This window comes from Schistocerca gregaria, chromosome 2, assembly GCF_023897955.1.
Source record: "Schistocerca gregaria isolate iqSchGreg1 chromosome 2, iqSchGreg1.2, whole genome shotgun sequence".
Lineage (NCBI taxonomy): Eukaryota > Metazoa > Arthropoda > Insecta > Orthoptera > Acrididae > Schistocerca > Schistocerca gregaria.
This window is the reverse complement of record NC_064921.1, coordinates 726,258,189-726,279,050: the sequence shown is the minus strand read 5'-3', so window position 1 is coordinate 726,279,050 and position 20,862 is coordinate 726,258,189. Positions and strand designations below refer to the sequence as shown.

The 20,862-nt window shown below is 41.3% G+C and overlaps 1 protein-coding gene across 1 annotated transcript in view; it reads left to right on the top strand.

The window, feature by feature from the left end:
* The first annotated feature begins 1,792 nt into the window (after nt 1-1,792).
* Nucleotides 1,793-20,862, top strand: part of LOC126334852 (FERM, ARHGEF and pleckstrin domain-containing protein 1) — a 648,075-nt gene continuing 629,005 nt past the window's right edge. Inside the window, exon 1 of the mRNA XM_049997520.1 lies at nt 1,793-1,957. The gene's annotated coding sequence lies outside the window, so the exon portion shown is untranslated. The remainder of the gene's footprint in view (nt 1,958-20,862) is intronic.

Sequence of the window (20,862 nt, the reverse complement as noted above, 5' to 3'; positions counted from 1 at the left end):
CGCACGGAAAAAAATCGCACCTGAGTATATTGTATAATAAGTTGTTTTTAGATGTAGAAAGTAAACCAAAACAGTATATATGTCACATTACCGACCACTGACGATTTCTTATACCAATAAAACGAAGTGCATAAGGCAGTACAAACGAACAAGCACAGCTGCGCAGACAGAATTTAAATACCTTTAATAATTGTGAAGCAACTACAGACCCTTTGCCCACACAAATGGAGAACATTATATTCTTTATTAAGCAGTGGTAATCGTTGAGACTTTGTAAGAACATCTTTATTCCTGACTCGAACAATCCACCTGCTTTTCTACAGTCTTTCTGTAACACTGCATTTCAAAGGCTACCAGTCGTTTCGTTTCTGTTTACCCCGTTGTTCATGGTTCACTTCAATACAAAGATGTATGTTTTCGTGAAAATTTTCGTGGTCTGAGGGTTTTTGCTTTTGGTTAGTAGCAGATGCTCCTTTTTATAGAAAGTCATTTTGTAATCCTTGTTACTGTGCCTTTCTCCAACTTTCTTCATTATCTATTCCATAACTCAAACAACTGTTGAATGAAAAACCGCCAGATTTTAAGGATGAAATACGCGGATACAACACTGTTTTTAGATGTTTAAACGAAAAATTATTGCTGTACACCTTTTTTTTAAGATTCTAACGCCAACGCTAGATATTACTCCCATGTGAGGACTTTCCCATAAACCAGTGGCACAAAATTAACATAGGATATATATGGGCAATATAAGAAAAATTTCCTTTCGCCACAAGAGTATATTATGCATTCCAAATTCCTTAAGTACATTTCATTTTCACACTAAACGGTAACACGAAGTAAAGAGGGTACTGTCAATTAAAAAGACCATATGAAATGCTGAAATTGTGATCTCCGCTTTTTATGTAAATACAACTTTTGATTCCATGATCCACAGGCTCAAGGCCGAAAACGATAATAATAGCACACAACTTCTCTGATTTGCTGACGATTTCGATTTTGTTTGTCCCTCTTTACCAAAGAAATGCTCTATATTAATTTTTTTAATAAATGGTCACAATCCTTTCAGGATTTATGACGGAACTAATCAGATATTGTATTTAAAATTATTGAGTGTGCCAGACACGTTGCCTTTCAATTAAGAGTTTTTTTGTTTCAAGCACAGAAAACAGTTCATGCCCATTGATGAACGCCTGTTGCAATCCATTTGACAAATTTTTTAACCTGTGAGTCGACATAGCTCAATCATGTATTGTAAATTTTCCGTGTGTGTCTTTCAGACAATTAGTATTCTGTTTCTATGCCTGCAAGTGCATCTCCTTCAAATTAGTACATTGGGCATGGAAGTTCGGGACCTAAGTGTTAACTTTATTTGGAGACAAAGTAACTGGAAGAGTAAACTATAAAATGCGAGTTTTTTAAAATGTAATGACTCTACTCTAACAGCTATGTACTAAATCAAGAAGAGATAATGTTAAATTCTGTGTAAACAGCTAATAACGCGTTTGAATATTACGAATGGGCGGGAAAACAGATCGCTTCCTCAGCGCTCTCGCAGCGTCTGGTTATGTGCTGCCATCTACGCGCGAAACGGCGACTTACGGCAGCGCCATCCGACGTATTCGCATTGACTATGTAAGTCAAAGATAAAATTTTACGACCATAAAGAGTTATTTTACGCTCAGTTGTACAAACTTTCATTGTTTATTTAAATTTTATAATGTAAAACTATTATATTCTTCTGTTAACGTTTTAGTGTTTTGTTGAGCAGAACACTGGTCGAACTCAGTTTCTTCTGGAGAGGGGATGATGGCCTCCATTAGTAACAGGCTGTACCGTGTTGTTCAAGTGTACATGTACGTGGGTGTGGGAGCGGAGTGACGTGCAAGTTGTTCGCGTATCCCGATTTCTTCTGTTCAGCAAAAACTCGGGAAATACATGTCTGGTAGAAATGAAGGTAAGTAATGCAGTTCATACGAAATGGAGTTCGTCAAAATAAAATGGTTTTGTTAATATTCCTTTAAGCTGTTATGTTGCGGCGAACGTTTTGTGCTGTGTTCGAGAAAAAAGTAAAGGAAGGAAAGTGATTATATCTGTTTCTACAGATGAAAACAGATTTAATATCAACGTGAGACATCCTCTTGGAGTAATTACTGTTCAAATTCAGAAGTGTTGACATAATGCGGCGATTTGCCGGTAGCATGTTTTGCTACTGACAAGTTACGCGCGTGTAGTCGTATTTTATATTGCAGTATTTTGTGAAAACATTGCTACCATTTAGCATCTTAAGTATCATAGGAGCCAATCTACATTACTGTCAGTAGCGATAAGTATCATAGCAAAAATTTAGTTTGTACACAACCAGTTAAAAGTTTTTAAGATATTCGTTTCTGTGGTGTAGTAGAGCTCATAAAAATAATATTCGAACATCAAGAACACAAATTCGTTTCTTTTTGTGAATCGCAATTATTTGGGTAAAACGTCGTACACACAAACTATATATATTTATCCTTGAAAACGTTAATTTGAAAAGAATAATGTTTTAGGAGCGTCTTTCTCTTTTTGAAAATATTTTATTTTGAAAATTCAGTTATAATAGCTATATTGTAAATTTTCAATAACGAGTAGTCGCCTGCGCATTGTTTAGCATTTACTTGTTTATAGCTGTTTGGAAGGGTAAACAAAAACATGGTTTTCTGTTTACTAACAGTAAGCTCCATCCGCAAAGACCGTGTTACAGTTCATCACAATCCATTAATAGAATCTCCGTCGAAACATGAAATTCTTTGAAGCATCTCAGAGCTTACAGCAAGCTCTCCTAAAACGGTCACGACATAGCGGTTCCGCTGAGTTTTTGTACCAGAATTTCATATTTACAGTGAGTCGTAAATTCATCGTGCAGTCAATTACGATTTACTAGAGTCAAATCTACAGCATTTGAATAAGGTTTAACGCTCCAAATTTTCGAGTGAAGTTACCATATTTTAATATACTAGCATGTTTAATGGCTTTCTTCATTTGGCGTTCAACGTACTAATCATGTTTTCTTTCACCGTTCTGCTTTCTGTGCTCATACTAGCTATGAGCACAGGTGTGAGCAGCTGACTTTCTCTACGGGAGGGAGTGGTAAAGGCGGAATCATGTCGACCTTGACACCCTGAAGGCTTTGATGCAGCTCCACAGAGTAGCAGAGTTGCTTGTAAAACTAGCCAACTCTGATGATAAAAGATCCGTACTGGTGCAGGATATTGCAGTTTAGTGCACAAATTGTTCTCTTACGAATAGGTGGTTCAAACCACATACTTTCGTTTTGTACATCTTAAAAAAGTGATAAGCGTATTATGGGAGAATATGATTATGCGAATGAAAGTGAGTTCAGTGTCACCTGTATAGCATACAGTTAGGCCATTAACATCAATGCAGTACCGTATCAACCAACTTACAATGTTAAGTTTTTTTTTTTTTATTAGGTGTGTTTCTTCTCGAAAGATGTTCCACAGAAATCGAGATTGGAGAGGAAACGCAGATAGGCAGAAAAGATTCGCCAAAGTTACTAACATTGGTTGTACTAACAGCCTCGTGCTATATTGTTAACCCCAAACACGTTTTAATGGTATTGTATTACCTGTTAATTTGTCTAACGGGGAAAAAGCATATGTATTACTGTGTGTGGCACTGATGGAAAAGAAAAGAAAAAAAATCTGCCGTTCTATTATACTGAGTTCGTAGTATCAATACGAAATTTGCTCGTGGGTTTATTTGCGTTTGCTGCTTTCTTCTCAATATTACCAAGCAGTTATTGTCATTGTTGTACAGTGGAGTAAAATTAATGCACACATTATCTTTTCAGTCGAAATTGTGGATAAGCTCCCTCCGAAATGGGTAAACTATGCGTAAACGAAAAGCCCGTAAATTTCTGCGACGAATGATAAAACAGAAAAATTACGAGAATAACACATTTAGTTATTTTGCAAGCAATGCTAGCCAGCGTGTTCAGCAATGAGATTCAGACTTCTTGTGATAATAGTGGCGAATAAAACAAGAGCGGAATTTTGTTGTTTAAAGGTAACACGCCATTCAGTCGCAAATTTCCAATTGTATATAAAAATTTCGTTTTCTTATTATGTAAATATCAATTAATGTTATTATTCTACAGATAAGCGTTTGATACGGACACTGTTTCATGTACTAAGCAGGAAGTAAAGACTAAAATGTAATTGGCTGACGCACATTAGAGAATTGAAATAAATTAAAAAATTCTCGTGCGCATTGCACGTCAAAATTAAAAGTTCTTTGTACCAGCCACATTTGGCATGGAACTCCTTTCTAAGCTGAAGATGAATAGAATTGGACGCTATTACTATAATGTTAGCCCCTTTCCGGAACCTATCTAAACGTGAAGCTCACAGAACTCCAGAACTGTAATGATATTTGTTTGTTAAATTAGAAACAGAACTTACTTACATATACGATACTATCAGCGCCTTCGCTCAGTCAGTTTTTGATAAGATAGCAAACACCAAAAGAACGAAAGGTCACTGATCTCACAGACAAATATGGCGAAAAACCCATGAATCCCATTTCTGATATCTATTCCATCATGGTTGGAGGCAGAGAGCAAAATAGATACCATTTTTATTTAATATATTTTTAGTTACATTCCAAATAGTATTTTATTATCGTTATTGTAGTTCTGCTTGCTATTACATTTCCTAGACTGTCGCGCGTCCCGATCCAACTATATAGTAATCAGGATGATGTTTTCTGCTACTACATTTGTGTGGATGTTATCACTCTTCACTCTTGGAGTAGATTTCAGAACGTGTTATTTCGATGCGGTGGCGTTTTTAGGAATCTGAGAATCGGGACAAATACGAGAATTACTGTAAGCGACAGTATGTCGACACAAGACGGGTGAAGAAACAGAGTGCGACAGGGAAAGAAATGAACAGAACCATTTATTTGCGGGATATTTCAATGATAGGAACAGAATCCGAAGAATGCTTTGAGACATTTCTATAGAAAAGTTAAAGTGACTGATGTTAGCATGTCCCCTCATTTCGTGTTGTAATTAGAGGGATAGGAATCGGTAATTCGTATAGCAACGCAAGTCATTATCGTCATTTTTTGTTTTCATTGACGTAAGTTTGGTTTTATTCCTTAAACAGAGCTGCAGGGAATATTACGAAGATGAAAGATATGGTAACTGTTAGAAGACTCAGTGGACAGAATTTATGTAGGAGTAGCAGGAAGAAACGGAAACTACGCATTATTTTGGACTGATAATTACGTGGAACATTTGTTCTGCTGTCATAGCCACTTCGTAAGAACCCCAACCACTGTTCCAATACTACACTTGCGTCGTGGTGCGCCGCACTTTACCAGAAGTTTCTGCGAAGCTTTCCAGTCCTCTTCCCTAGTGATGATTTCATAAGCTTGCCCTACCGCATATTTTTCCTAGTTTTCTTTTATATGTTTAAATTATTTGAGAGGTCCAAAAATATTTCAGTAATTATATTATTAGATTGTACCGAGCTCGTTCTCTTTATTGTGAACACTATCTTGAATGTATTCACATTAAAGAAAAAAATGCTACTCAGTATACCAAGAGGAAATACTGTTGAAGTCCTAACATTTTCTTACGAACATCCAGCGATTGTATTTTGGTTAATTCGAAAGCGAACAATGTAATAGTGAATAAAATGTTTGGTTTTCAAGGTCGAGCTTTCGACAGCTCTCTACCCAAGCATCATCAGGAGTAAAAGTGTACAGAGAATTTTGTTCGAAATGAAGCGGCGTGAAAACTGAAGATTTTTTACTCAGGCATGTTGCTGCGAAGGACTCGTAGAACTTACAATAATTAACAGTGCTGCAGCCCGTAATCGACTAGTTGTTAAAGTATATTGAGGACAATAGCATCCTTGTAGCACAGTCGATGTTACTTTCACTTCTGCTGCACATTTTGCGTCTAGTATGAATTATGGGTACTATTTGTCAAAAATTCCTCGGGCCAGTCTCGGATTAGTAACGAGAGCATGGGAGCACACTCATCCAACGCAAAAATACTTTGAAAGCTGGGTGGTATTAACAAAGCGTGGTAAGACGTAGAAGAATCTTTAAACTTATACAGGATTCCGTTTGGAGGCTTCACTTTAATGTGTAAAACAAGAAGAGATGGCAAAATATTTTTAAACAATTGTAGAAGGTGTAGAAAAGTAATGAAATACGTCGTCAAATCGGTACGATTAGTCAGATGGGCAGAGAATAGCATATTCCTCTATTGAAATTGTACGTTAAAGCTGGACAGTGAATGGAAAGAAAATGGTGGTGCTGGTGAGATCAGAAAAGAAGGAACTGGAAGCTTTAGAATTGGGGATGTTCAGAAGGACATCTAAGGTTTAATGAACAGTTAAATTAAGAAGTGAACAAGTAGTGGACAAAATAGATCAAGCAAGAAGCCTGTCGAAGAAGGAATGAGTGAGAGAAACTGTTCTGCGCCAATAGACGGAGCAGCCAGAGGGAAATGATCGTAGGGAGGATCAAGGTGTGTTGCACAGATTTTTGTCGATGCTCTGTGTCGTAGACAAAGAAGAGTTGGAGGTACTGCAACAGTCTAGAAAGAACGGAATCCAAAAAACGATTAGTTGTGATTATGAAAGTCGAGAGCTTCAGACGGGTGCTGGCTGATAGGGCGTTGAGTTCGGATGTATATATGCGCTCAGGAGACACTATGGCCATTACAAATACCGGCTGTTGCAGAATTTTGTAAATAAAAAAAATATCGAGTTAAGAAGAGAATTCATTCGACGTATTTCGTTTACGACATTGTCCAAAGAACGGAAAGAGCTTCTAAATAAGAGTCATCATTTGCTGATGGGATTAAATAATAATAAAAGTAATTTAATTTAATGAAAGAAGTGTGTAATTATTTTACACTACAAAAACTACAGTTTCTGAAATGAAAAAAAATAAAAGGAAATAATCCTTGGTATTTAAGGAGCTGTCCAGAGAAAGTGCTTCGTCTTGCTTTCAATTATAACTTCGGTACCTGTCAAAGGCTTTAAATCGCTATGTAAGTGGTTAAAAATTTTGGTAGCGGCTTTATTCATCGCCCTCTGAACTAAGGTTAATTTAATCAAAAGCCAACAGAGATCATTTTTCTTTATGATTCTTCTTAACTTCAGGAAATTGCTGAAAACCTGTTCTCTCTTGATTCTAGCTACTTTATTTTGGCCAACCAGTACCTATTTTCCAGATTGGTCTGTATTTTATTACTTTTTTCGACAATCGGATGTCACGGATTCTTTAAATAGTTTTTTTCTACATTTGAAACTCCGGAATTCTCTCATTAATGGAATATATTTTTAATTTTTGTGGCATGTCGTTATTGTTATTACACTGACAAAGAATGAAATTTGTTTTTGTTCAGATGTATTTCCATGCTTATGACGTTTCTGTATACATTCAGTGTTGTACAGGAGAGACTAGCGTGGCGAGCTACACAAACTAATCTTCGAACTGAAGACCCCCCCGACAATAACAACAACATCCGATGTGTCTTTTACATATTTTTAGGTAGGTTTAGGTTTTCAAGCTAAACAGCTCGATGGGGAGTATCTCTGGCACGGTTACATTGATTATTTTTAGTAAGTTGTGTGATGAGCTGCACTAGGTTTCATCACTCTTTTCAAGATGCAGAAAATTGTCTTGTTCCGTACCAAATGGAATTCACACCATGCGTATGTAATCGATACGGCTATTTTGAACTTGGTTATAGAGCTCCGTGAAAAAAACTTTTTTTAAGGCCTTTGTGTTCCGGGTTGCCCTTCTATACATACGTCCCCTGTACGTTTTCTTGGCGTCTCGATTCCAGAAGCTTCCGTCGGTTGAGTCTTACACTTGGGATAAACTACGTATTGCGTCATCAGACGCCATCCTTGGCAGTCGAACAAGTCTTGCCCGTGAGTTGCTGTAGCATTGCTATTGGACCTTGTTTTTATGTGCCAAATTTTGAAAAAAGAGCTAGTACGACATTGTTTATCTTGCTTAAGGTGTCATAAGTTTTCCTAAATCTCATTTTTGTGTATATGAACGTGCGATACCAGCTGAGAGTGAAGTGAAAACGGTGTAAAATAGTGTGTAGACTTATAGCCAACAAAGAAACACGCAACGTATATACAGTACGACGGGAAGGACGAAGTGCTGTCGAACTAAAACGCATAGAAGCAAGCCATCCTGTACAGTACCTTTGTTAAAATTAATGCAGTTTCAGAAATAAAACGAGACGCTCCGAAGATGACACATAAGTATTGATACATGTTTCAAGGAAGACTTTTAATAGCGAAACATCGTGTTTAGCAGAAGGCTGACTTTAAAAAAAAATCTAAATTTTGTCACGCCAGTGCCAGTTTCAACCAAGGTCGTACGAAACATCTAAGCGTTCGTTATTTCTGCAGAACTTGCTCCCTCCACCGACCCTTCCTATCCCCGAGGGAGTCCAGCATTCTTGCCCTTCTCTCCGGATTCTCCTTTAAAATTGGTCGAGAAAATCAGAACGCAATGTTCAGCAAGTATGCATTGAGTCAATAATAACTTCAGAATTTCTCATTTTATTTGTTTATTTCTTAATTTGCCCATGTGAGACGAGAGTTCATGACCCAAGGTGAAGCTGAGTAACACGCCCAGTAGACTGTACCGCACAGAGCATTTTCGAGCCCTAATTTGTGATCAGAGTAGTGTAAATGTATTGCAGAATTAAACTAATGTCGTTGACGTTGAACAAAGCTCCAAAAGTTCGATGAATTCCCCGCCACATTCTGCTTCAGAGCTGGAGCCTCTTTTTATCCAGAATACATCATAGATCCTTCGAACGCAAACTGTGCGCAGTACTTAAGCAGAGGCCACGCCCGTCTACAAGAAGGGTAGCAGAATTGATCCACGAAACAACAGTCCAATATCTTTGACATCCAGTTGTTATAGAATCTCATAATATATTCTGAAAACGCCCTAGTGAGATGTCCTGACCAGAGAGGACACCTCCACTGCATCCAGCACGGATTCCGCAAACATCAGTCATACAAAACCCACTCGTGTCTTTGATCGAGGCAGCCAGTTAAGTGCAATATTCGTTGCCTTCCGAAAGTCATTTGAGTCGATACGGCACTAACCCCTATTAACGTAAGTAGAGTCATATTGGGATATTAGCAAATAAAATTTTTGTCTGGCTGGAGGTTTTCTTAAAAGGGAGGACGCAGGATGTAATATTGAGTGGAGAGTCATCGACAGGTGTAAAAAAATAACTTCGGGTGTGTCTCAGGGTAGTACGTTCCGACCCTTGCCCTTCACGTTCTACGTTTATGATCTAGTAGACAATGTGAATACATTGCTCTGCAAAACTTAAAGATGAGATATAAAGTAACGCAACATATTAACAAGTCGGTGGAAATGAATAAAAGTACGCGAACATGTTCATCTACAACTACATGGTTACTCAGCAATTCACACTTAATTGCCTGGCAGAGGGTTCATCGAACCATTTTCATACCACTACTCTACCATTCCACTCTCGAATGGCGCGTGGGGAAAAAGGAACATCTAAATCGTTCCGGTCGAGCTCTGACTTCTCTTATTTTATTATGATGGTTTCTCCCTACGTAGGTGGGTGTCAACAAAATGTTTTCACATTCGGAAGAGAAAGTTAGTGATTGAAATTTCGTAAATAGATCTCGCCGCAAAGAAAACTGCCTTTGTTTGAGTGACTGCCTCCCCAACTCGCGTATCATATCAGTGACACTCTCACCCCTATTGCGCGATAACACGAAATGAGCTGCCCTTCTTCGCACTTTCTCGATGTCCTCCGTCAGTCCTACCTGTTAAGGATCCCACACCGCTCAGCAATATTCCAGCAGAGGGCGGACAGGTGTAATGTAGGCTGTCTCTTTAGTGGGTTTGTCGCATCTTCTAAGTGTTCTGCCACAAAGCGCAGTCTTTGTTTCACCTTCCCCACAATATTATCTATGTGGTATTTCCAGTTTAAGTTGCCAGTAATTGTAATTCCGAGGTATTTAGTCGAACTGACAGCCCTTAGATTTGTGCGATTTATCGTATACCCAAAATTTATCGGATTTCTTTTATTACCCATTTGGATGACCTCGCACTTTTCTTTGTTTAGTGGCAATTGCCACTTTTCCCACCATACAGAAATTCTCTCTAGATCATTTTGTTATTGGAATTGATCGTCTCATGATTTGATTAGACGATAAATGACAGCGTCATCTGCAAACAATCTAAGGCGGCTGCTCAGATTATCACCTAGATCATTTATGTAAATCAGGAACAGCAGAGGGCCTATGACACTGCCTTGCGGAACGCCAAATATCACATCTGTTCTGCTCAGTGATTTACCGTTGCTAGAGGTGTCCTAGTCGTGGACACAAACCCGGACATCACATGGTGTGAGGCCAGCGTGACTGTAGCGCGAAGTGGATCTAGCCAACGAGGCAGCTGAAGGAACGGGAAAGGACAGTGTGTATGAATCAGCGATGAGTTACTGTGCACTGTGGTGGTGTTCATTACAACGTAGCCTGGAGACAACATTTGGATGCTTTCACAGGGAGAAGAACCATCGAGTAAAAGGAAGAAGGGCGAAGTGTGATGAATTTAGCCCAGGAATTTAGTAATGTTGCGAACCACAACACCCGAAGGAGGACAGCACCAGAGGACAGCTACATTGTACAACAGGCAAGAAGGGACCCACGTCAAACAGCGTGTGCAATTTCAACCACTTTCACACAGGACTGCAGAGCACGTAATCTCGCTCTCCACAGTGGCAAGACAACTGCAGTGTGGGAGGGGGGTCTCTGGCGACGACTAGTGCATTGTGTTCCGTTGACACCCGCACCTTTTGCGATGGCGCGTAGAGCATGGGCACTGGACTAACGAGGAATGGGGTCACCTGCTCTTGTCGGACGAGAGCAGATTGAGGCTGAGTGGCAATTGTAGACGAACTCTCATTCGGCAAGATGTGTGACACATGATGCAGCCAGGAACATTGCCGAATTGAACATTTTGGTGATCCAGCTGTTACGCTGTGGCCGGGCATAATGCTGCATGGGCGTACTGACCTCCAAACTTTTGAAAAAGGTACACTCACCAGTCAACGTTATTGCCACGCTGTACCACTTCCCCTTTGTGCGTCATTTCAGGGCTGCATTCGGTCCTGACTTCATTTTTATGGATCACAGTGCAGGACTGCATCCAACAGCGCAGGTGGAGCGGCTCTTGGAACGAGAGTATATTCGGCAAATGAACTGACCTGCCTGTTCCGCCGACTTCAATCACCTTGGGGAGACGTACTGCAGCGCGTTCAGATGCACCAACGTCCATCCAGCAGTTGTCAACTGCGCTGGTGGAAGAAACGGAACGCCCTGTCACAACTCCTTACGAATCTTGCGACCAGATGGGAGCACGTTGCAGAGCGTTTTTTGCAGTCCGTGGTGATCACAAACCCCATGAAGAACCGTGCTCTAACCGGCCGTTGTGGCTGAGAGGTTCTAGGCGCTTCAGTCCGGAACCGCGCTGTTGCTACGGTCGGAGGTTCGAATCTCGACTCGGCCATGGATGTGTGTGTTGTCCTTAGGTTACTTAGGTTTAAGTAGTTCTGAGTCTAGGGGACTGATGACCTCAGATGTTTAGTCCCATAGTGCTTGGAGTCATTTGAACGATTTTCAACCGTGTCCTGCTTTTTGTCATGTCCCTAGGATCATCATAACTCGCGTGCACTTCAGTGTAATTATTGTGTTTAAATAAAAGTGTCATTTCTGCTCGTCTCATTGCGTATTTATTTTAGTTACCTTCTGTACTGTACTGAAGCTTTTTGTTGCATGTAGGGTCCAAATTTGATCGAGCTATTTTACTTGGCAGTGACACATCACGCGAAAGTTGCTTACGTTACTAAGTTTTGCACACCACTGTCGTAACGTCAGAGGCTTCGCAGATGATGCGATTATCTACAGCGTGTAAAAATTACGTGTACAGAATTTTAGTGTGTTTAGGGGAGACAAAAAGAAACAGTTTTATTATGTCAACAAAATGTCGTAGTTGCACCATTTCACGCTATGGAACCACCGAGGTTTTGACTCTAGTGATGTTCAGAGGAGTTGTTGAAACTGTCGAGTGATAAATATTTTAGATTTGTTGCTGAATGGATTTCTTTGTGTGTGTGTGTGTGTGTGTGTGTGTGTGTGTGTGTGTGTGTGTGTGTGTGTGTATGAGTGACAGCAACAGACACTTCAGAGAAGCTGGCTTCCCGTTTGGCTGTAGGTACAGCCATTATTCACGAAACACCTGGCTGTTTTGAACGTGTTAGACAATCATTAGCACGCGGGGCTAGTTGTGCATAGACGTAAAGGGGCGATACTTTCAGCAACATCTCTAAAACAATACTCATGACACTGCACTTTGAACATTACTGCGTCCAAACCTTCGTGGATCTTTAGCGGGGAGACGGTGCACCTGCCACATTTAAGTCACAAAAGAAAGTGTTTCTTTTTATATTCGTTAAACGCTTTAAAAAAATTTTAGGCCTATAAGTAATTCGCCTATGCGGTGTACAGTGAACTACTGCCTGAAAAAGTTGCACATAAATTCAGTCAAATCTTGCTAAGATTTCCTTACATGGTGCAGAGTGTGACATGTTGTACTTCACAAAACGAAAATATGTAATATCCTTAGAGTCACAATTAGAATCAGTCAAATCATCCTTATAGCAGTGTGGAACAATTTTTGGAGATATGAAATGGAATGATCGTATTGACTCAGTCATAGCAAAGCAGGTGGAAGACTTAGTTTTGTTGTTAGAATACTAGGAAAACTGCAGAATATTGTGCAGGCGTTGATATGACTAACGGAGGATGTTGGACGTACAACAAGAAAGGCAACACGGATTACCATACGTTTGTTTGAGCCATGGGAGAACGTCACTAAAAACTTGAACTGGTGGACACTTAAATATAGGCGTCAACTACACCTCAAAAGCATTTCGAGAAACAATATTACTACTTCCCACAAGTACCGGGAAGACGAGATTCGACTAATTACAGCGCGCAGACACATTTAAGAAATCATTGTTTGCTACTCCATACGCGAATGTAACGCGAGAAAAGCATAACACGTGGTATAGTGGGAAATATCACGAGCCACGCACTTCCCAGTGGTTTGCAGAATATGGATGTAGATGTGAGTGTCAGGAGTGGTTGCTACGTACGCTAGAGATATGACGGATGTGCGCAGCGAGGAGGGATAAATGACGTGTAGGGTCCCAGAGCAGCGGCAGCTGGAGGGTCGCACTCGTCGGCTGGAGTGGGCCACTGGACCGAGCCGCGCACAAACAGTCTGCTCCAGCACGGGAGGGGGTCCGATGACGTGCCCTCTGGAGCCAGAGCACTCGAGCGCGGACTGCCGAGTACTGATGCAAATGCAGTCAGCTGTACCTGCATCGAGAGCAAGATGTCAGATACGTTAATCACCGATAAAGCGAACTGCCGGTATCGGACGGTGACGAGTGGTCGAGTGCTGAGCGATGACAGCTACTTGATGTAGTATCGACATCACGTTTTTCCTCCGTTGTACAGTGGCGGACGTTGCAGTTTTTACTTGCCCTCCTCTCCTAGCCGATTCGTGTGTGCTCCACGGTTACAGCACGAAGTTTTCGTTGGGGCGGGAGGGAGTGGGGCATGCTCTTAAAATCCTCTGGGAGAGCAGATGTAACGTGTTTCCCGCTAACGATGCCATACGTTTATTTGGGAACTAACCATCAATCGAGTTCTGTGAAGTGGCTACACTAATCCATTCTCTTGCCACCTAACATTCGACGTCTGTCCCTTGCTCCGCAACTCCACTCTACAGGATAAATCACCTAACACTTGCACTGCAAATATTGCGGAAATGGAAAGTGCTGTTTTCACAGACGGGATTGGTAGTCAGGAGCTCGTTTTGTTAGCCAATAAACAAATTGTAACGATACTTACAAAGTGTATTTTTGTGCAAACATTTACATTTTTAATCGAACAATGGCTGTTGACATTAAAAAACTAAAAGTAGGATAAATTATAATATCAGTGGTGATTGTTAAGGGTTCTAGTGCGAGTGATTTACGAGATACAGTATTGCGCGAAGTTTCCACACTGAAACTTGTTTGTGACATTCAGCTGCGCAGTTGCTAGGTACGATGTTGTTATGTTTGGTTAGGACAGTGGGCTTGTGTGTTCCTTGAGTGCACTGCGACTTGCTAGTCAGTTAATGTGCGACACTCCAGGCAATAGCTCGTGAGTGGACGATGGGATTTACCAATGCTGAAAATATCGATATGCTCATGGCGTCCGTACGTCGAATGAAAGAAGAACGCAGATCCTGTCTGTACGGTGTATACGGTAAGATATCCCAATAGACGTCTAGACGTCAACCATCTCAGCAATTATTTATCATCCTATTCAACTAGTTACGTGAAAGTGGTAGTGTAACATCTAGACAAGTAACAGAAGGAAACAAGTGACGACAGAAGAGAGGGAAATGAATGTTCTTGCTGCTGTTGCAGGTCCCGCGCAATCGCACAAGCAAGTGCGTGAATCAGTCAAGTGTCTTATGCATTCTCCATCGACATAGGTTCCATCCCTATCGCATGTCGCTCCATCAAGAGCTGCGTGGAAACAATTATGAGAATCATGTTAACTTCTGTACATGGGCATTAAGACAAGATGCTGCAGATGTATCTTGTATCTTATTTAGTGATGAAGCCACATTTACCAATGATGGCCAGGTAAACCACCGAAACATGCATTATTGGTCTGTTGACAATCCCTGTTGGCTTCGTGAGATGGAACGTCAGCGTCTATGGAATATAAATGTGTGTAGCACGATAGTGAACCATCATCTCACAGGCCCGTTTTTCATAAATGGAACACTGAACGCGCACACGTATCGCAGCCTCCAAACAGACCATCTTCCACGAATGCTAGAAGACGTTCCTCTGCAGACTAGGAGGAACCTGAGGTACCAACATGGTGGTCGTCTAGCCCATGATGAATGAAATACTATAGCATGTCTTCACGAATTGTTTCCAGTTCGTTGAATTGGACGCAGAGGACCTGTACTTCAGCTGGCCCCTTCTCGGGATTTGACGACAGTAGACTTTTTTGTGGGGAAAGCTGCTAGATGCTGTCTATAAGGGCATACCAGCAAGGACATAGCAACTACAGCCGATGAAATGCAACGACAGATTACTGCAGCTTGCTCGGACATTTCCTCTGATATGATAGCACGTTGCAGCAGTCGTTCCATACCAGACTGGAAGCGTGTATTGAAGCAGCCTGTGGTCATTTTGAACACAACGTGTGATGATCTGTTATCTCGTTACTAATCAGAATCCACGTAACTAGTGAATGCACTTGTGTTGTTCTTTAGTGAGTGTTACAAAAGGTATTGTACAAGTATCTGAAACTTTTCAAAATACGGTACTTTGTAAAAGACTAGCACTAGAATCCTGCAACAAACTCCACTGATATTCTGATTTATCCTAAATTAAGTTTGTTAGTGTAAATGGGCATTGTTCCAATCGAGAAAGTGTATGTTTGCACAAAAATACACTTTTTAAGTATTATTAAAGTCTGTTTATTGTCTAACAATACGAGCCTCTTACTACCAGTCCATTCTATGACAATCGCACATCAGTGGCACTTTTCATTTCCGCAATATGTGCGGTGCAAGTCGTAAGCAGTTCGCCGTGTATAAGGAGTACGAGAATAAATTACTTTCATTGGAGACCGGGTAAACAAATGACGTGCACATGTCCGCGCAAGAGTCAGTATACTTTAGATTACAATTCACAAAATCAAATTAAATAATGTTCTCGTTTCATCCTACTTTGAAAACTGACGCTGTGATTAAGTTACAGGCCTAACCGCTTTGTGTTGATCATTCTGACTTGCTACAATCGAAGTGTGACCGAGACGGTTTCTGAGCAACAACTTCTCATCTCGAAAACGAGCACAGTTCTTGCGACTTCAAATCGGTGTTCATACGGCCTCGTAGATGTTCGTGAGTCATCGGTACATAGTGCGACCCCCACTTGGTTCCGTTAACCCGAATACATTGATATTGCAAAATCGTAGTGGCACTTTTCCCTCAGATATTCATTATTTTTTTAAGTTGCTTGGGTTACAACATGAATTATAATACATTCAGTTTGGCGCTTAGAGCGACTGCGCGCCAAGCCTAGCACTTGTCGGTTACAAAGTTGCTCCTCACGCCGAATGAGCCATGTGCTGCTGCATTGATGCCAACATTGCCTGCTGCACTTGGTAGTGGCTGCCTGCAGCACATTTCTGTAGGCGTTTTATTAAAACTTGTCTGAGGTGCTCAAGGCGACTTATTCCAATGCACAATAAACGAAGTTGCAGAGAAAGAAAATGCAGATTCTGAAGGAAACGTCACGCAACCAGAATGTGTCCTATCAAACTATCCCTTCTTTTAGTCAAACTGGTCCACAAATTTCATTTTTTCCTAGTTCCATTCAATACCTCCTCATTAGTTATGCGATCTTACATCTAATCTTGAGCATTCTTCTGTAGTACCACATTTCAAAATAATATATTGCGCAATATTTGTGTCTGGAAAGCGTCAGTTACAACTCTGCCTTTATAGCGAACATGTCGGCTCTCCACGATGTGGAACTCTGACGTATTGAGACAGTTTCATATGCCGTCACTTCATGAGACACTGCGGAGAGGTTTGGAATTTAATCCAGGACATGAGCGAAAATACAAGTGATCAGGATCTTCACGCCACCACCTTCCGTCTCCTTGGCTGCCGAATACTGGAACTGAAAATTTTCCACCACCAGGATTCGAACCGGCTTACCTCTTGTGTCCAGCGCCACCGCACAGGCGTGTTAGCGACTGCGGTTACGGAGACCGGTATTATTATTATTATTATATTCAACAATTACATATAAATTATTTATTAAAATAGTGGCCATTTAAGGTACGTTAAAAGTGAGGGTGGCAGCAAGTTATACGAGGGGCGTCCAATAAGTGATGGATCACTTTTTTTAGCCCATTTCGGTTGAAAACATGCAAAATTCGTTGTGGTACTTCGTGGAATATTCCCGCCACAGCACCTGTAGCTTCATGAAATTCCGATAGGTGGCGGCGCTATATGTAGCTTTCAAAATGGCGTCTGTAACGAAGGAGCTTTTCAAGCAGAGAGCTGTCATTGAGTTCATTGGCGGAAAATCAAAGCATCGCTATATTCGTAGGTGCTTGCAGATTGCCTGCGGAGATATGGCAGCAAACAAAACCAGCATGAGTCGTTCGGCGAGTCGTCTTTCATCATCGCAACAAGATCGCGCAAACCTGTCCGATCTCCCGTGTGCGGGCCGGCAGCACAAAGCTGTGACTCCTGAAATGTTGGAACGTGTGGACACCCTCATTCGAGGTGATCGTCGCCTGAAAAATACAAACGAATTTCTCCTTATCCATCACAACGCAAGGCCTTACAGAAGTCCGCGCACTTGAGGGGAACTCAAAAAATGTTATTGGAGTTTTCATCGTCATCCACTTTACAGCCACGATATCACACCGTATGACTTCCATGTGTTTGGCCCAACTCCGTAGAAAGCAGTACGTGGATGTTGGGGGAATTATTGACGCAGCAAGACTTTGACTTCGACGTCGACCATTTGGTATCGTATGTTGAAAACTACGGTTGTATAGTCAGAATAGTAGGGAATAATATGGTTTATTGGAATCCTGAATAAAAGCAACGTGCTCTCAGAAAAAAAATTGTTTCATTACTTATTGAGCGCCCCTTCATATTTGGGAAGTGGCGAAGTGGAGGGAACAGGGAAGGCAGCAACACATATGTGGTCACCCACCCTAGAACCAACTCTGATTCTAGGCCTCGTATGCTGATAGTTGCAGTGTAGAAAGTGAGAGAAACAATACTGTGCCCTGTACAGCGTAAGAAACTAATTTATATCATCGGTCTCTGGAAGGTATAATAACAGTATTGCATGTATTTCGCGGATGTAATTACTTCCACGTACCACATTTGAGTCGCAGGTTTTCCCAAATTATGCTTACTGCCTGGAAAGAATTCGCTACCCACGGAAAGGGCCAGATTTATGCTCTCTTATACAATGGACGGATTAGATGATACCGTGGCTGACCTTCCTTTTCCGAAAACGAAGCTCTAGCGAGTTAGCGCTGTCCTATTTGACATAATTACCGCAAAGTCGCAACGATGCGAGAAGCCTCAGAATCTGCACAGAGGTCCGCTGCAAAATCCCCACGATATTTCATTTATTCCACATAACACTCGAGAACTACGCAGATTTTCCCGGGGCTTTGGGGATGATGGGTCGTTGGCGGCTCCCTAGCGCTGTAACATGGGGGTCCGTGGCACAGAGCTGGATGCGCATGCGCGGTGTGCACGCCCACTAGTGATTCGGCCGTCACAAAGACCGACCACGCAGGCGCGCCGCTTCGCTTTCCGGGCGAGGGCCGGCTGGTGCGTCCGCGCTTGCGTTACGCAAGATTCGCTAAGTGGTACGACACCCGGGCAAACACGAGTCATCTGCTGGGAAGCGAGCCTGTTCGGAATAAGCGTTGCCACAGCTGTGGCGCTGTGGCACTCTCATAGAAGCAAACCATTTCCTGTGCAAAATCGGGGCGGGGCACACGCGCAAATGATCCTCACAAAAAATCACCGATGTATGTCACTTTATTAAAAACAACCAATTTCGGTCGGATAAAAGACCATCCTCAGCTGTCATACTGTAATTATACATAGTCATTACAAACAAAAGCAATCATCAAATGTCTATGCAACATTCGTTACTTAACCTATACTTACAAAACGACATTCTTTACATAACAGTGATGTCATTTTTTTAGTATACAAGATGTGGCAATGTTGTACAGATATATGAGGATTGTTTTGGTTTGTGATGTCTGTTCCTGACTATCGTCATTTTCACTGCATGAAGATTCGTCAAGGTAGTCTGCTGTCTCACCGAAACTGTTTGTTTTTAATAAAGTAAGTACAGCTGTTGCGCAAATTATGATTTTTCAAAAATATTTATCACCTGTAAATTATCATGCCTTAAAATAATGCATCAGGTTTAGTTATAGAGGTATTTCAGTGCATAACTTGTTGACTTCCTCCATCTTAATTTTCGGTTCGTCCTAATACACAAGTTAGAATGCGTGAAGGCTATGAACCTATGCCCAGAATGTTTCAGCATCATTGGACGGAGCGAAAGTGAGAACTGTCTCTTCTCCTACTCGTACCCAATCTTCTCTTGCACCCATAGAATTATTTGGGCTCCAATTTTCAAACGTCTGATTCAAGAAACAGCTAACAACCATCATATACAACTCCCTTTTTTTCTGAATATTGGAGTTTAAACGGTATGAACAGCCAAAATTGCCATTTTTTTCTAAAATTGTGAAAACATCAAGACAAGAACAAGTTTGTTTTCGGGCCCACCCTCCACAGTAAACACAGAAATACTTGTTTTGTAAATAAAACCTCCTTTCCTTGCAGTATCTTAATTTATTTTTCCCAGACGCGACGTGAACTAATCTAAATATAACAAAACTGTATCGTTATAGATCCCACAGATGATGCCTTTGAGCAAGAAAAAGGCGAAACGCGTCTGGAAAAAATAAATTTAGTTGCAGCAAGAAAAGGCGGTTTTATTTATAAAACAGGTGTTAAGATACTGGCTCCATTTTGCTGTTTCCCAATAAAAGTCGACAAACAAAAAATAAAATTAAAAACAGTTCTTACGGAATACGGAGAGATGCCATCCTTCCATTCGAGATAACTATAAGAAACGAGCCTTCAATAAAATGTTAAGTAACAACTGATGAATGTATTGAATTAAGACTGTGGTTTCCTTCCCCTCCCCACTCTCTTTTTAGAGGTGCTTTGGAAGGACAGTTAATGATTGTACCATAAAATGTTTTCTATAGTACATCTTACCATTTTAAGATTATTGCAACGACGTAGTAGTATTCACCTGTTATTTTAGCTACTATATCATTTCCTCTTGAACTGTCGTCATCCCCGAGTCTTTCCAACCAGATGTTCGTTCAGCTAAGAAAACAAGTGGAAGTCACGTCGCGCGAGATCCGGACTGTGCTGAAGATATGCCAAAACTTCCTGCCCAAATGATTTTGATAGCACTCTACACGCGTAACTTAGTTACGTTTGTTGGTAGCTGCACCCTTCAAATGTCGCCCGAATCGTGGAAATAATGTTTTATGAATCCGGGACAAAACCGGCGGTAAGCCACTGTCTAACCACTACGCGTAGATAATACCGTCTCACCTGTACATCCCAAACTGCACATTCGTAGAGAAACTCCCGCAAACCTGGTAGGAACTTAAATGAAAAATGATACCCCGAAACCATGCGCGACGTGCAGCCTGCTGTAGATTTTTGTGCACAGAACTAAGCAGGAAGATCGACGATGCATGACGATATTTACAAACCGGGCATCCCCCCACCCCTCCACCCCACAAACCCATCGGAAAAAAACTCTGCTATTGAGAACTGTCAGCGGGCGACCAGTTTAGGTCCGGTACTCGTTGAACAGGTTGGGGATGGATGGAAGTGATGCCACGTGGAATCGCTGTGTAGAAGTGGGAGTACCTTATGATATTGCGGACACGCTTCACGGCAGTGTTACTACCCAAGGCATGGAATAACTGCCCTAATACCGCCTGTTGCGGCAGCCAAGGAAAAAAAATAAAAGGACGGAGGCGTACTGGTGGCTACTAACAGTTTCAGATGCCACGT